The sequence below is a fragment of the Drosophila tropicalis genome, unplaced genomic scaffold (assembly GCF_018151085.1).
Source record: "Drosophila tropicalis isolate 14030-0801.00 unplaced genomic scaffold, ASM1815108v1 contig_115, whole genome shotgun sequence".
Lineage (NCBI taxonomy): Eukaryota > Metazoa > Arthropoda > Insecta > Diptera > Drosophilidae > Drosophila > Drosophila tropicalis.
The window spans coordinates 437,189-454,685 of record NW_027172519.1 but is presented as its reverse complement, the minus strand read 5'-3'; the positions used below and the strand labels follow the sequence as shown (position 1 = coordinate 454,685).

Sequence of the window (17,497 nt, the reverse complement as noted above, 5' to 3'; positions counted from 1 at the left end):
CATTGAGAAATTTGTATCGAAAATGTTATAAATACGGGGTCGACTCACAGGTTTTTCCATTAAGTCAGTTCCTTCTGCTTGGACAACAACTTAATCAATGCTCCAAGTTACATTGGAAATTTAATTTTTAAAAAATAATGTTTTACGAGAAGTTTTTAAAAGAGGGGAACAAAATTTTTAAAGTTGATTGAAAATTTTATGGGAATATTTTCCGGCTGTCGGAAAAGTAAAGTGCAATTTCAGTTTTGCATTTCACAATGATAATTTATTTATTGATTAATTTAAGAAGTTAGATGTAATAGAATCTAACTCAAGATTAACTTAACATCATAAAAATATTTATAAAACCACCGAAAATTAGGCTTATCATTTTAATTGGGAAAATTGGCAGAATATTAACATTTTAGAATGCCTTTTTTGTTTTTTTGATTTCAAATTAAGCACTCAAGAGTAAGAAACTTTTGGTTTATCAAAAAAAAAAAAAAAAAAAAAAAAAACCAGCATACAGTACCTTCCGTTAAAAGCCAAGTACTTTTTAAATGATTTATGAATTGTATAGTCCATTGGACACTTTGTCCACCTTGAAGCTCATCCGAATCTCTTAGCCAATAATCCAGGCGTAGGCGAAAGCGTTTCAATTGAAGGACAGTTAATAGCTCTCATTATATTAATTTTAGTCGGGGAAAATGTGTTGTAATGTGTGTAATTTGAAAATTAGCTTTGTTTGAAACGTACACAAAAACGCGTTGCAGAATTTGGCAAAGCTTTTCCTTGGAATGACCGATAAAGCCCACGCCAAAAGCACCTTCTCCCACATCACAATTTAAATTTAAACCAGACAAAAAAAAAATACAAATGGAAATACTATCTGGGTATTTGACAATCCAGATGGAGAAAGTTACAAATAGGGAAGAGCGTTATGAAATCGCGTAGACTGCTGGGATGCATTGGCATTGGAAATGCCGCTTTTAATTAGGAAGGAGAGTTTTAATTAGAAGGTCAATTGAGAAGTGTTTAGTTGTCATGTGACCATTGTAATGATGACTCACAATCTTAGGCAGGATAAGATACACCCCAACAAAAGATATGTTCATATTGAACACCTTCAAAAGCCCAATTCCCACTGAGGACCATCCACTATCTCTTTGTGGGATAGTGCATGAGGTTTTACCGTGCCCAAATTTGACCATTTATTTCACCATCCTAACGAGACTTTCCTTTATGGACGGTTCGATTGACATTTGTCATTCACAGAAAAACATGTGCTATTCACAGCAAAAATGTAAACAATTAATAGCCAAAAAAAAAAAAAAGAAAGAAACAAAATTGAAAAAATGTATGCAAAAGTTTACCTGCAGAGCTTAAATTTTGTCAAAGATTGCCTCTCAAAGCGCCTACCAACCTGCTGGAACCTGTACGTTTGTATGTCCAAGTAGACCACTCTGTACTGACAGTGGCCCTTCGAATTGTTAAACTTTATGCTGCTTGCTTAGCTCCATTGTTCTGGATTCGGAATTCACCCTATATCCCGACAGATGAGTTGACGAAATTCGTGGATTCTTTTTGGACGCTCGTCACGGTTTTTCGCTTTTTCCGAGGTGTTAGGTCTAAAAGCGAAAGTGTGTGTTGGCAGACAAATCTCAGGGTAAATGTGATTTTCAATTACGGCATTACGGTGACATGAGCTGCAGCAATAAATTTCTGAGCACTGAAATTTTTTAAATGCAATTTTAAAGCAAAAGTAACGTAAAAACTACGAAAAAAGTACAGTGACAAAATATGCAGTTACTTTTGTTCATTATAATATTAAACTACAAAATGTTTAATTGAAACGTTTGAAAAATAACAAAGTAATACATGTCTCCTTGTTGTTTTTTGTCAGACTTGTTAATTGAAAATTTTTTAAATGTTTCGATATGCGTTTTGCTGACCAAGGCGACATTTGTTGTAAGTCCGTCCCTGTTGATACAAACCCAATCGATTATCGGTATCGTTATCGATAGAAATGTCAGTGTTGCACAGTAGTGAGTAGTCCTATTACACAGCACTGTTTTCATTTTCATCAAGTAGGCATCGAGAAATTTCTATCGAAAACTGTATAAATACGGGGACGACTCACATTTTTTCTCATTCAGTTACTTCCTTCTGCTTGGACAACAACTGAATCAGTTTTTCCTCATTCTTAAAAAGTTTAAAATACGCTTTTTTAAAATGAACTTTTCCTTATTTAAAAACTTCTCGCATAACATTTTACTTATTTTTAAAAAAATCAATTTGAATAGCATAATTTTCCTTATTCATAAATTATAATTACAATGTCGCCTTTCTTAAAGCGATTGTGTTTTATTTTCCTTAATCTAATATTTCCAACCCACGTGCAACTGCAATAGGAACTAACTAGTTATAATGGAAGTGTCTTCAATGAACGAATTGTGAAGAGTGGTTGATTTGGCCATTTCGCAGCCTTAAAACATATTCACTTGTAATGTGAATATGACTTTGAATTTCTAGTAAGATCGTCATCAGCGTTGTCTCATCGCCTTACAGGGTGGCTCTTCGTTACATCGTGGCTGCCTTGCCTCTTCTAATATAAAATAGCCACTGGCTAACTGGCTAATTGAGTCACTGTCCATATATGGTGGACATTTTGAAAAATCCGACTGCAGAGATCATTGTGCCACGCCCTGCCACTTCGCCGTATTCTCACTCTTTTAGCTCCGCGTTTTATTGGGGCGGTCCAGAAAGTTAAATGTCATTTTCCTGGTGTTTTAAGCGAAAGCTTTGAAAAGCATTTACGATTGGGCACTTTAGCCTTCTCGGACAACTGTTTAAACTCATTTATGGACAAGACATACTAATGATAATAATGTTAACAAAATCTTTTAAAAGGATGAACATCTTTAAATTAAGTAGATTGAAAAGGGACAGACTCACAAATTTGTTTTTCCGATTCTCCTTTTCCCTAAACTGCTTGAAGGTAGTCGCTCAATTTCCTATGATGAGTAGAAACATGGGACAAGTGCGGATACTCATAATGCTTATTGCTGACCCTTTCAACATGCCTTCCGTGAAGTAGTCTTTACTGTGGCTTTGACAAACAAAAGTCTGAGCAGGACAGTTGCCTCGGCCTTTTAGAGCAGTAATTTGTTGCATGTGCTGAGCTCAGATCTCCAGCCGAGATTTCCAAGTTTAACTGACAACGAGTTCTTACAATTTGTTGTTAGAGTGTATACATAGTTGACTCCCCAAACAAATTGTTGTCCCTTGCCATATTATTAGACTCTTGCTAAAAGATTAAGTTTTTCTGTCAGTAGACAATAATTTATTATAAATACAACAAATTTGACATAGAAATTTACATGAAAATGAAATCTATAAATCGCTATTAAAACACATTAAATTGTTAAATTGCACTGTGAAACTGAAACTCTGTTTTTTAGGTTACATATATCGACTACCAACATGATTCAGAGTTGCCAGTTCAGAATAGTTCCTCAATTTTATAATTCAGAGTAAAATATTTGGCTGCCAGAGCGGCCAAACAACGCGCTAAACAAAGCAGCAAACTGGCAGCACCATAATTTATAAAAAATACCGTTTGTCAACACTTAAATCTAGCTCCAGCCCAGATTACTTCAAAATCAATTCATTAAGAGGTCGGCTTTTAATGTTTCCTGAAAAGTTACTCGTATTATTTTGGCTATAGAAGTAATTGATTTGGTGTCTGGATGTTCAGTGTTTCTCATCCAACATTCCATTCCTTTCCCGTTGATTTCTATCTACTAGTTATCGATAGAAATGTCAGTGTTGCACAGTACTGAACACTCCTATTACACAGCACTGTTTTCATTTTCATCAAGTAGGCATCGAGAAATTTGTATCGAAAATGTTATAAATACGGGGTCGACTCACAGGTTTTTCCATTAAGTCAGTTCCTTCTGCTTGGACAACAACTTAATCAATGCTCCAAGTTACATTGGAAATTTAATTTTTAAAAAATAATGTTTTACGAGAAGTTTTTAAAAGAGGGGAACAAAATTTTTAAAGTTGATTGAAAATTTTATGGGAATATTTTCCGGCTGTCGGAAAAGTAAAGTGCAATTTCAGTTTTGCATTTCACAATGATAATTTATTTATTGATTAATTTAAGAAGTTAGATGTAATAGAATTTAACTCAAGATTAACTTAACATCATAAAAATATTTATAAAACCACCGAAAATTAGGCTTATCATTTTAATTGGGAAAATTGGCAGAATATTAACATTTTAGAATGCCTTTTTTGTTTTTTGATTTCAAATTAAGCACTCAAGAGTAAAAAACTTTTGGTTTATCAAAAAAAAAAAAAAAAAAAAACCAGCATACAGTACCTTCCGTTAAAAGCCAAGTACTTTTTAAATGATTTATGAATTGTATAGTCCATTGGACACTTTGTCCACCTTGAAGCTCATCCGAATCTCTTAGCCAATAATCCAGGCGTAGGCGAAAGCGTTTCAATTGAAGGACAGTTAATAGCTCTCATTATATTAATTTTAGTCGGGGAAAATGTGTTGTAATGTGTGTAATTTGAAAATTAGCTTTGTTTGAAACGTACACAAAAACGCGTTGCAGAATTTGGCAAAGCTTTTCCTTGGAATGACCGATAAAGCCCACGCCAAAAGCACCTTCTCCCACATCACAATTTAAATTTAAACCAGACAAAAAAAAAAAAATACAAATGGAAATACTATCTGGGTATTTGACAATCCAGATGGAGAAAGTTACAAATAGGGAAGAGCGTTATGAAATCGCGTAGACTGCTGGGATGCATTGGCATTGGAAATGCCGCTTTTAATTAGGAAGGAGAGTTTTAATTAGAAGGTCAATTGAGAAGTGTTTAGTTGTCATGTGACCATTGTAATGATGACTCACAATCTTAGGCAGGATAAGATACACCCCAACAAAAGATATGTTCATATTGAACACCTTCAAAAGCCCAATTCCCACTGAGGACCATCCACTATCTCTTTGTGGGATAGTGCATGAGGTTTTACCGTGCCCAAATTTGACCATTTATTTCACCATCCTAACGAGACTTTCCTTTATGGACGGTTCGATTGACATTTGTCATTCACAGAAAAACATGTGCTATTCACAGCAAAAATGTAAACAATTAATAGCCAAAAAAAAAAGCAGAAAGAAACAAAATTGAAAAAATGTATGCAAAAGTTTACCTGCAGAGCTTAAATTTTGTCAAAGATTGCCTCTCAAAGCGCCTACCAACCTGCTGGAACCTGTACGTTTGTATGTCCAAGTAGACCACTCTGTACTGACAGTGGCCCTTCGAATTGTTAAACTTTATGCTGCGTTTTGAAAAAATTTGATTTTAATTGATTGAAAGGTTAATTTGAAAGCTGATTGAGAAAACAAAACAAAAATATAGATAAATGATCAAAGAAATTAATAAATTTTTTTTTTTGCCAACGCGCAATTCTTTTCAAAGATTCGTAAAAAAAGATAGTAGTCGTTGATCCAAAGATTAATTTACATTTTTGTCAATTTTAATACAATTTCAAATGTAAGCAATGGGATTGTCAATTAAACAACTATATTCCGCGGGATATAATAATAAATAGTTTAGCGATTTCGCCAACTTTTTCTTGATCTTATGGAACATGCTTTATATATTTTTACTTACAAAAACGTAGAATCCAATAACGATTTATATATTTATGCATTGCGCAATCCTATTGTCTTTAGCAACCATCCAAATTGGTAATCATTTCTGCTAATTTGCCATTCGGTACCAGTGAGTCCAAAAAAAGTTCCAAAAAAATCTGTGACACCACCATTTCGTTTGGAAATGAGAGGTTTCTGTGACACCCCAGCAGATAAATGAATGTATTATATAAGTTAGCACACGCGTTTCCATGCCCTGCACACCGACCAACTATGATGCAGCAAAACGAGACGCAATACCAGAAACTGTTGAAAGAGTTCCGGGTAGTGGTATACCCCTTTTCATTAAAAGTTATATTTAAGTCCCCGATCTCTGGAGTAGTTTTAGTCTTAGTCTGGCCTCGGAACCAGAAGTACATTCAATAAACAAATTATAACTTTAAATCGAAGCTCCTGTGTAATTAGTTTCATGGTATACTAGTGGTTAAAGAAAGAATCTCCCATGCGTATTTGAAGGATCATGGTAATGCCACACCCCGACATAGAGACACGTATGATAGACTCGTAGCTGGCTCCCGAGTAGGGACCAGACTCGTATCCATGGACCAGACTCGTACTTAAGACTCGTAACAATGTAAAAATTGAAAAGTGAAGATTGCGTAGACTTAAATGATGTGAACGAATTAGATGGAATAACGTACTCTACATGTGAACGAAGCGGAAAACGTTTTATTTGCAGAGTCAAAGGTAAAAACCAATCTCCTCCGATTATAATGAAATTTGACATAGTCCTTAATGAGTATTAGGGTGTCCTTTGAATATTTATGCGATTTTCAATAACTTTTGTATTGTCTTTGATATTTATTTTCCCACCAGGACTATGGTGATATCCTTACATAAAGAAAGGTGTAAAGATAAACTAATTTGAGGGCGCAGTGTGTTGTCCTGGGCCTGTTGAAATGTTTGAGCTTTAAGCTTGCTGAAAGGTGGCAAACCTGGATTATCTGTTAACATTTAAAACGCTTTGGGTTGTGGAAAAATATTGCAATCGAGTTTCATGCGAGGGGTTATCTCTTAAGTTCAAAATGAGATGAGATTTCATTAAAGGTCAACAGGTTAATGTATTAAAGTGCAAGCTTTTCAGTCTTCTGAGTTCTTTTAATTTCTGCATTGAAGGGATACCTATAATGGAGGGTCTCAGGTTGACATGCCCAACGAAATTTCAGGAGCTGATTGACTGATGGATCCAGAGGTAAGGAGCCAATTATAAGAAGACAGGATAGAAAAAGGAAAGGAAAAAATGAAAGGAAACTAGTTTCTGCAATGCCTAAAGTAAAGTAAGTGGATTAGCCTTTAAAGTAAGTTAAAAAATATTACCATTGGTTAGCTAGGAGCTCCAATGCTCACCATAATTTGAGAATTATACTCGAGGAAGTATTTAGCTATATGACTCACATCCTTACGTCTTCCGCAATCATAACAGCTGGCAAATTTTTGATTGAAAAGAGAAATCATATCTTTTCTTCCTGTAATATACTGATGACAATTTATTATAAAAGCAAATAAAAGTTTGGGGTCGTTTTTGAAAGAAACGTAGTTGACGAATTTGTTGAAGTCTATTCTATTCTAAGGAGTCCTTAGTAAGGACTTTAAGAGGTATTCTATATCCGGTCTTATCCGTGAAAAATTCAATCCATAAGCCGTTTATAACCTTAGGAAAGTCCTAAACTTTGCCTTTGGCTGTCATTTACTCTCTAATCAAGTAAATTTTATTTCACTTTTTTTATGCGCAATGCGAAACTTTAAAGACTTAGCAAAAGATTTAAAGGACTCCACAGAGTGAAATTTAGATTTTCGAATCCTAAAAAATATTTAGTTTGTTGAACTAAAATACCACTTAATATAGCAAGAGAAGATTCTTGGATGATTTTCTACCGCTTACATTTTCCATTACTATTCTCACAACTTTAAGTTATCAGCAGTGGTGATAAAGATATGTATACTTGATGCAGAAATTTATATTACAAATCGAATGGACCTGAATTAATCTCCTAATTAGATTTTTTAGTACTATGTCCGTCTATGAGAGATCTTTTCGTCCGTCTGCAGTCGCTGTCCGTGACTAGAGATTTCTCTGAATTAATGAATTAATTATAATTTTTATTTTTGTCTAGAGTTAACTAAACTCAAGTAAGCCTATCGATATCATCGACTATATCGAATGCACCCACTATAGATAGTTTGCCAGATCTAGTGTGCATAATACAGTTCATATATGTAAATATGATAACTTCAGTTTAGGAAAGTAAACTTTCTAGAGAAAGAGTAACACAATAATTGGCAAGACTATACAAACTTTGGCACTTGGACAAGCCCAGTTACATTTCGAATGATTTTCAGATGTATGTATTTCAATCGGTTGGCATTCTGCAAGGACTGCCAAAAAAAGATTTATGATTCAAATATTTATGTATGTATGTATGTTGGAAATCCACCATATATGGAATCATCCATCGTACGCTCTGTCATGTTCGGCCTCATTAATTTCGCAGACAAAACCATGGAACCATCGACTTGACCAGCGAGAACTATGGCATTATGATTCGCTCTATTTCCGCTGGCTGGCAGCAGCAACAACAACAACACTAACAGTAGCAAAAAGCATGAACAACCCCTCGGTGGACCTAAAAAGGCAGAAAAAAGAGAGAAATAGTGCGTGCCCGTGTCGCCCTTCGAGAACATGTAGATGGGCCATTTATTTATTGCATAATAATGAAGTGAGAAACGTTACAAATCAAAACACTCGACGCCCCAGCATCGAGATAAACTTTTGTCTACTTCCTCGACCGCGCCCTTACCGTCTCTTTTATTCAGTTTCTCTGTTTCTTTCTAAGTTCGTGTGTGTGTGTGTGTGTGTGTTTTTTTTTTATCATTCTAATATAATATATATTTTTTGGGGCAATTTTTGTGCATTTGTCAGCCGCAACGGAATTGAAACGTTTGCGCTTTTATTGCGACGAACGTGTGTCCTGAATGGGCCCACCCAACCCGCCGCCCGGCCCTTTCGATGGATAAAGATGATGTCCTGCTGAATGGTGGGAAAGATGAGAAAATATGAAATAGATAGTAATGGCTGACAGGAAGTAATATATAACAAATGTGCCAAGTCAATAGCCTCAATCCCCCTCCCCCCATGTTAATGTGATGTATCAAAAGGGAGAAATCAAAACAAGAGAAATGAACTTCAAACTTCAATATAATCGATAGTTAGAATGGAAACGACTTCCAGAACATTTGATATAATCCAAAAAAGTCCATTGCACATATTCGTAATACTGTTAACTGTTCGAGCTAGGATAAGTTTAACTTACAGGATAAGTTTAAACCTTAAAATAAGTTCAGTTTTTTTCGTATCCCATAAACTATATGTAATCTCGATCAGCAGCGATAGCCTAGTCGACCTAGTCTTGTACTATAGGAGACGATAAGACGATAACTAAACCAAATTTATTTAAACTTTTTTGCCACACCCCCTTTCGCCCACGAGCTCGTGCCCCATTTGGACCCCTGTGCGACTCTTTGCACTGTAAGGTCTTATGTCCTTGCAAAAGAATCTGCCAAGCAGCATACATATTTTGACCTTATAAATAATTGATCCCAATCCCAGCAAAATATCTGAAATTAGAATTTTCGTGCTCTGACCACATAAAGTATATACGTATATTCTTGATCAGCACGACGAGACGATCTCAAATAGTCATGTCTGTCTGTCCGTCCGTCTATAGGAGGAATAGGGAAGGGAAACCTCTATATTATACCTGCTAACTAATGCAAATCGTCTCTTATTCCCCTACGCCGATAATTCTCATGCCAGGACTTTTGTAGTTTTTTGACTGTATTTAATTTTTGAAATAGAGGTGCTCGTGCTCGTCTTCAATTTAAAAAAAATCCCAAAAATAATTTTGATTTTTTGAATAACGCGGGCACTTTTATCGTTTTGGCAACTCTGATCATGTTGGTAGTCGATATAACCTAAAAAACAGAGTTTCAGTTTCACAGTGCAATTCAACAATTTAATGTGTTTCAATGGCGATTTCATAGATTTAATTTTCATGTAAATTTCTATGTGACATTTGTTTTTTATAATAAATTGTTGTCTACTGACAGAAAAACTTAATCTTTTAGCAAGAGTCTAATAATATGGCAAGGGACAACAATTTGTTTGGGGAGTCAACTATGTATACACTCTAACAACAAATTGTAAGAACTCGTTGTCAGTTAAACTTGGAAATCTCGGCTGGAGATCTGAGCTCAGCACATGCAACAAATTACTGCTCTAAAAGGCCGAGGCAACTGTCCTGCTCAGACTTTTGTTTGTCAAAGCCACAGTAACTTCAGACTACTTCACGGATGACATGTTGAAAGGGTTAGCATAAGGCATTATTAATATCCGCACTTGTCCCATGTTTCTACTCATCATAGGAAATTGAGCGACTACCTTCAAGCAGTTTAGGGAAAAGGAGAATCGGAAAAACAAATTTGTGAGTCTGTCCCTTTTCACTCTACTTAATTTAAAGATGTTCATCCTTTTAAAAGATTTTGTTAACATTATTATCATTAGTATGTCTTGTCCATAAATGACATTACAGGTGATTATGGTTTAAGGCTGCGAAATGGCCAAATCAACCACTCTTCACATTTCGTTCATTGAAGACACTTCCATTATAGCTAGTTAGTTCCTATTGCAGTTGCAGGTGGGCGGGATATTTAAGATTAAGGAAAATAAAACACAATCGCTTTAAAAAAGGCGATGAATAAGGAAAATGATGTTATTCACAGGTAGTAACTGTTGGAACTTCCCTTTTAGCAAATTGAGAAATAGTTAATAACACCATGCATAAGGCATTATTAATATCCGCATTTGTCCCATGTTTCTACTCATCATAGGAAATTGAGCGACTACCTTCAAGCAGTTTAGGGAAAAGGAGAATCGGAAAAACAAATTTGTGAGTCTGTCCCTTTTCAATCTACTTAATTTAAAGATGTTCATCCTTTTAAAAGATTTTGTTAACATTATTATCATTAGTATGTCTTGTCCATAAATGAGTTTAAACAGTTGTCCGAGAAGGCTAAAGTGCCCAATCGTAAATGCTTTTCAAAGCTTTCGCTTAAAACACCAGGAAAATGACATTTAACTTTCTGGACCGCCCCAATAAAACGCGGAGCTAAAAGAGTGAGAATACGGCGAAGTGGCAGGGCGTGGCACAATGATCTCTGCAGTCGGATTTTTCAAAATGTCCACCATATATGGACAGTGACTCAATTAGCCAGTTAGCCAGTGGCTATTTTATATTAGAAGAGGCAAGGCAGCCACGATGTAACGAAGAGCCACCCTGTAAGGCGATGAGACAACGCTGATGACGATCTTACTAGAAATTCAAAGTCATATTCACATTACAGGTGAATATGTTTTAAGGCTGCGAAATGGCCAAATCAACCACTCTTCACAATTCGTTCATTGAAGACACTTCCATTATAGCTAGTTAGTTCCTATTGCAGTTGCACGTGGGTTGGAAATATTAGATTAAGGAAAATAAAACACAATCGCTTTAAGAAAGGCGACATTGTAATTATAATTTATGAATAAGGAAAATGATGCTATTCAAATTGAGTTTTTTAAAAATAAGTAAAATGTTATGCGAGAAGTTTTTAAATAAGGAAAAGTTCATTTTAAAAAAGCTGGTTTTCAACCTTTTAAAGAATAAGGAAAAACTGATTCAGTTGTTGTCCAAGCAGAAGGAAGTAACTGAATGAGAAAACCTGTGAGTCGTCCCCGTATTTATACAGTTTTCGATAGAAATTTCTCGATGCCTACTTGATGAAAATGAAAACAGTGCTGTGTAATAGGAGTATTCGGTACTGTGCAACACTGACATTTCTATCGATAACTAGTACGTAGAAATCAACGGGAAACGATTTGAATGTTGGAAGTGAAACACTGAACATCCAGACACCAAATCTATTACTTCTATTGCCAAGATAATATGAGTAACTCTTCAGGAAACATTCAAAGCCGACCTCTTTATTGATTTTGAAGTAAATATTTACTTAACAGTGTTCAAAAGCGGAAAAATGGGCTAAAGATAGATATCAGGGTTAGCAAACGCTATTTTTTATGAATTATGGTGTTGCCAGTCTGTTGTGTTGTTTAGCGCGTTGTTTGACCGAGGAATATGTATTCTGAACTATATTTCTAATATACCTATAAAATTCTCGTGTCACAGTTTTCGTTGCCATACTCCTCCGAAACGGCTTGAGCGATATTGATGAAATTTTTTATGCTTATGCGGTATCTATGAGAATCGGCCAACATCTATATTCCACCATTCTAAGATCAACCCTTTTTCTTCTGATTTGACCCGCAGAACAAGTAAAGCTCGGTACTTGCGAAATAGCAGATCCGAAAGAACAGAAGAACAAATCCAGCAACAAAACACTGATGCACGTGTCAGAATAGCGCAATTGCATCAAGAAGAGCCAGAAGATACACGAGCTGAACGCAATGAAGTCAGAAGATCAGAACAACGACATCACGCCGTTTCACAGTCAATAGACGAAGAACAAATGACTCACAAGGACAGGATCTGATTCATTCCTGCGTCTATCATTCTAGTATGAGCCCGATATTAAATATTATGCTTATTCAAAAGTGGTAATTGGTGCTATGGACAAGGAAGATTTCGAAGATTCCGGAAGCGCACTTGCCAATCGTCTGAATGCACGTTGTGAGCGAGCTAGATGCTCTTTTGAAAACATTCAAATCACATATTCACCAATTACAAGGCGATTGTTACGCTATCGTCATTAATCCTGATAAAACACGGTAGTCAGCCGTAAAAATTTACCGCCCATGTCTGATGAGGACGTCACAGATATTTGCATTAACGAACAGGTCGAGATATGGATGGTTTTGTGATTAGAGCAGACGTTTACAATTTAGTTTGAGTTCGAGCATTGTCCTAGAAGAGAGAACTTGAGAAAACTAAATTAAATCCTTTCTATTGTTCTTACTTACATGATTGGTTTTTGGGTTTTGGGTGTTTTTTTCATTTAATTTTGTTTTTTTTTTCCTTTTTCTACCAAACATGTTAGATGTGTTGACTTTGAGCTGTTATTTGTTACTAAAATGAATCCAAAACGGATTTGGGGTATTGAAAATGAAAATGACAGAAGAAACACAAGGCCAAGGACTTTTCGTTTCAATTGAACTTATGTTTTTATCGACTCTAATACCCTTCCAAAAAGGGTATATTCATTTTAGTCAGTAGTGTGCAAGGGGTGGAAGGAATCATCTCCGACCACATCAAGTATATATATTGTTGATCAGCACGACGAAACGAGTTCATATAGCCATGTCCATGTGGATCGAGGAGATATCCTCCTAGTTCGTAAGAGCTAAAGAGCTAAAATTTTGCATGTGGGCTTCTATATACTGCAGAGTTTCTATGATTTAGTCGGTATGGTCCACCATTTGATAACATAGCATGCCATATGAGCCGGATAGCCACAGTTCAACCTTGTAGGCTGCTCTTTCGTTGACTAGGAAGAGTAACAAAAGATCGAATGTCTATATATAATATGAACAATCAGTCAAAGTTAACCAATCAAACCAATTAGATGCTAGTTCAAAATACTTGTTTATCCTCTGTCCATAAACAGTTAATCTGGTGCTATTTATCATTGAAGTAAATAAGTTGAAATTTGTCGACTTGAATAACATTTTTGGATTCAATTTCCCTTTAGTCCTTGTCTACAGAGACCCAGCCAAGTTCGTTCATTAAAGGCGAGAAAGGGTTACGAGTCACAAGTGATAACTCTGATGACGGGCTGATGATGGCAACATATGTTCCTGTCAGACTTCAGTCTCCTGTTGCTGCTGCGGCTGTTTGTTGGTCGGTTGTCAAGCATTTAGGCAAATTTTCGTCCTCCTTTCCCTTATTCGCATTCTGGTTACCATCTTTTCATTCATAAAACAAAACACACCGACAGAAAAACAAAAAAAACAGAGAAAACAATTTACATAATTTTGAACGATTTTCCGTAGCTGATGATTGGCAAGGACTAACTGACTGATGTTCGACGTTTTGTTGAAATCTCTCTCTTTGCGTGTGTGTGTGTGTGTTACTATCATGAAAGTGGGCGTATCCTCAATAGCCAACGCCGTCGTTGCTTGTCGCCTGCCACGTGACCGCACGCGTTGCGTGGAATTTAACACGGAAGAAGGCACCGACTTCAAGAGACTTGGGTGCAATGCAAATGCGTCAGCAGAAAGGGGCCGACTACGGGTATGCTCTGGGTGAGGGGTGAAATATTTTTTAAACTTTTTCCATTGCTGAATGAGGGAACGGAGAAGCGTGCAGCCAATAAGTCCTTCATCACTTCCGCTTCAGTTCAGTTCCGTGATTTTGCACAAATAATGTTTTGATTGCATGGCAGCGTGACGTGTAATTATTATCGCCGCAGAACAACAAAAGGATCAAGCTTTTCTCTACACATCCATACATCCCAGAGCTACAGATTTGTATGAGTGCCTTTGTCTGTCTATGTGTGGCTGGGCAGCGAAAGCAATTAAAGATCCTGCTAGCATTTTTCTCTCTTTAAGAGACGCAAGACGCCTCTCTTTCTTAAGGACATCGTTCACAAATTAAAAATGGCTCTGACATAAAATTATGCAAATGCGAATCCTTTTACACAGCAGCAACAACAACAAAAATTTCATTAAAACCAGGAGCGATTCCTTGATAAGAATTAAAAACTTTCCAGCTGAAGGACAATTGAGAAAAGACAAAATACAAAAAAAAAAAAAAAAAAAAGAAAATCGCTCTGGAAAAATGGGAAAAATATGAGACAAGGAATTAAAACAAGCAATAATAAAATATTCGGACAGCAGCTCTTCTACCCCTCCCCACCCACACCCACACACAGGACAGAAAAATGAAGGAGAAGGCGTTGAAATATTTAAATAATTTTCAAGCTGCTTTTATGACAGAATATTTTGCTTTAATTTTTTTTTCCTTTTTGATTTTCTTTTTTTTTTTTTTTTTTTGGCTGTTTTGCATAATTATATTCATTGAAAACTTATTTTGCTCAAGTTTCGCCGACAGAGTGTAAGGAACAAAATATGATGAAAGCAAAAAGGAAAGAAAATGTTTGCTGAAGAGCTTGGAATTGAGTTACATTGAGGTATAGAAAAGAGAACAGTTTTAGCTTTATTTTTGTTTCTTTATCTTTTTTTTTTTTATTTTTTGACATTTAATTGCTAGAAACCCGACAAGACGACCAACATGATGACGATGATGATGATGATGAGGATGGCCCAAATGTCCAGCCAAGTGGTTGGAAGCCAAACTTGTTACCACTCGTTCTTTGGACCTCAAAGATGTTCCTCCAAAGAGCAGAAAGCGACGGAAAAAAGTATAAAGCAACACAAAAAGAAGGAGCAGGCAAAGAAAAAAAATACAAAAAATATATAAAAAAAATGTAACATGATTTAATGACATGAATTATTTATGAGTTTCCTGTCAATCAAAAACCACGTCAAAGCATTTTGATGGCAATGTCAACGCGCCAGTGAGCAAAACACACGGCCCAAGAGGAGCGTAAAAATACATACATACACACATTTATATACAATATACACGTACGTATGTATGTGTATAGAATCCGAACTAAAGAAAAGTAAAAGAAGCAAAAGAAATTAAATAAAAATGGTATAAATACATAATAAAAGAAATAATAATAAGCTAAATTAGAAACCACTTCATTTTCCAGGTCATCCGACCAAATAACCCACACAGATCACTGGAGATCGCTTTGAAAATGGGAGTTAATGCTCCAAGATTTCTACAGAGGCTAAACAAAACTTTCCCCTATAAGTTCTTCAGAGAATAACTATTCCATATGGGCACGAATTGGTTACAGTTGCTGTCATAAGTTTTCGTCTTATTTGCTTTTCTTCAAATTCTATAATATGTATATATAAATCTTGCATCTTCTCGATTTCCTAGTTAGTATTAACCGCAAGACATTTGTTTACTTTATCTTTCCTCCTGGACTAATGCAAATTCCATTCAGACTATTACGAATATAGTTCTAGATACTGGATGCATTTGAGTATTGGGTTTTGGTACGATCTGTTGTTAGTAGAGCTTTATAGTTAGAACTTTTGTTATGAGAGATTTATTTGATTGACATTTTTAGTTTAATTATGGTTCTAACAAATTACTTTAAGTCAAATCTTCCCTTCCATCCAGCTCGAGGTCAATCTTCCAACCGAAGATTATTTCAAAGGCAACTCAAAAAGGTTTTATCATCAGCAGAAGATGCTAAAGAACTCCATAATTGTCATAGCCATACCAAGGCTTCGACGCTAAAACAAGTTTGGAATTGCAACCAAATGAAGCGAAAAAAGGTTGGCAAAGCCTACAATACCCTAAGCCCACCGTTTTGTGCATACTTTAAGGCGCTATGGAAAATAACTAAGATATTTACAGACAGACATTTTACTTACTAACAAGTTATTGGCGGATCCAGGTGTAATCGTCTTGGAAGGACACTACGGTTAAGCCAGCTTCTACATGTATCTGCTTGTGTGGCTACCGATCTGAGCCTCCACTGTATGTAGGTTGAGATCTCTCTCTTTCTATTGCCCTATATGCATTTGTAGTTTGACTTTGGAGGAATTCCCAAGATCTGCACACTATAAAGCCAGTTTGGAGCAATGCCGTGTCCTTGAACTGTCTTAAACTATAGCAGCTATGAAATCGAAGTATCATTTTCATCATCATAGACCTATTCTAACTTATATGATCATATATGTAGGTCCCCTGATTCTTCAACAAGGTAATCCTCGTCACTCGCCATAAATGAAACCCTTAACAGATGGAATACCTTTTATGCTCTTATACTTATTAAAATGCAGATTTTGGGGACTTAAATCAAAGCTTGGCTATTTGTAATAACAATAGGATAGGTTAGATGCAGCCGGTGGATTCTAATTGGAGTCCCACTTAGACCTAATGTGGTCCGTGGTGTTGACGTGTGCCTGAGGCCTGTAAGGATATGTGTGTGTCTGGCAACGGCCCAGAGTTGGCATATTGTTCTTTAAACTGCAGCAGAGGCCTCATTGCTGCCATGTCTGGACTGTGTTTAAGCGTTTATGGAACAACCTTACATTTCCTCCAGTTGGTGCAGTCCAGTAGGTTTAGCTTGTTCGCATGAGTTGCTGTAAGCATCCTACCATCGTCTCGCGAGCTGCACATAGATTTGGCTATACGGCAGGTGGTAATCCTTTTTCATCGCTCTTTTGCCGAAAGCAAAGCTAAATAGATTGAAATGTCTTCAGAGTTTTCCATGGGTAGCTCCATGCCTCCCTTTTTAATACCAACAACGTGTCGGAGTTAGATTGACAGGCGAAATTTACTCGGCAAGCCTATCCCCTTGGGTATGATGATTCATTGCACACGACGAATAGTTAGTACATATTAACCCATATGAACCCTGCAACAATTTCAAATTTCAATCAAATGTCTCTTGTATAGTAGCTCAGCTAACGGTTGAAAGATATTAGTTGGCATTTGTATATCGATATCAGCTAATTTAGACTATATTTAGCCTTATTCTGTGGTAAATTGTTTCCTCCACACTCTGCCACAAATGTTACCTTCCTGCCTCTTTCCTTGTGTGGCTTCTTGGGTATCGCCGCCCTCCGTCTCATGCCATCATAAAATCAATTGAAAATATTTCCAAATATTGGCTCTTCTTTTGTTGTCAGAACTTGC

At 36.2% G+C, this 17,497-nt stretch overlaps 1 protein-coding gene and 1 long non-coding RNA gene across 2 annotated transcripts in view; one reads left to right on the top strand and one right to left on the bottom strand.

Moving 5' to 3' along the window:
• The window catches only part of LOC137574630 (uncharacterized), a 50,223-nt gene extending 35,323 nt beyond the window's left edge, over positions 1-14,900 (top strand). Inside the window, exon 3 of the long non-coding RNA XR_011032021.1 lies at positions 14,810-14,900. This is a non-coding gene — a long non-coding RNA (uncharacterized lncRNA). The remainder of the gene's footprint in view (positions 1-14,809) is intronic.
• Positions 1-17,497, bottom strand: part of LOC137574618 (zinc carboxypeptidase) — a 39,589-nt gene that overhangs the window by 11,577 nt on the left and 10,515 nt on the right. The window lies entirely within an intron of this gene.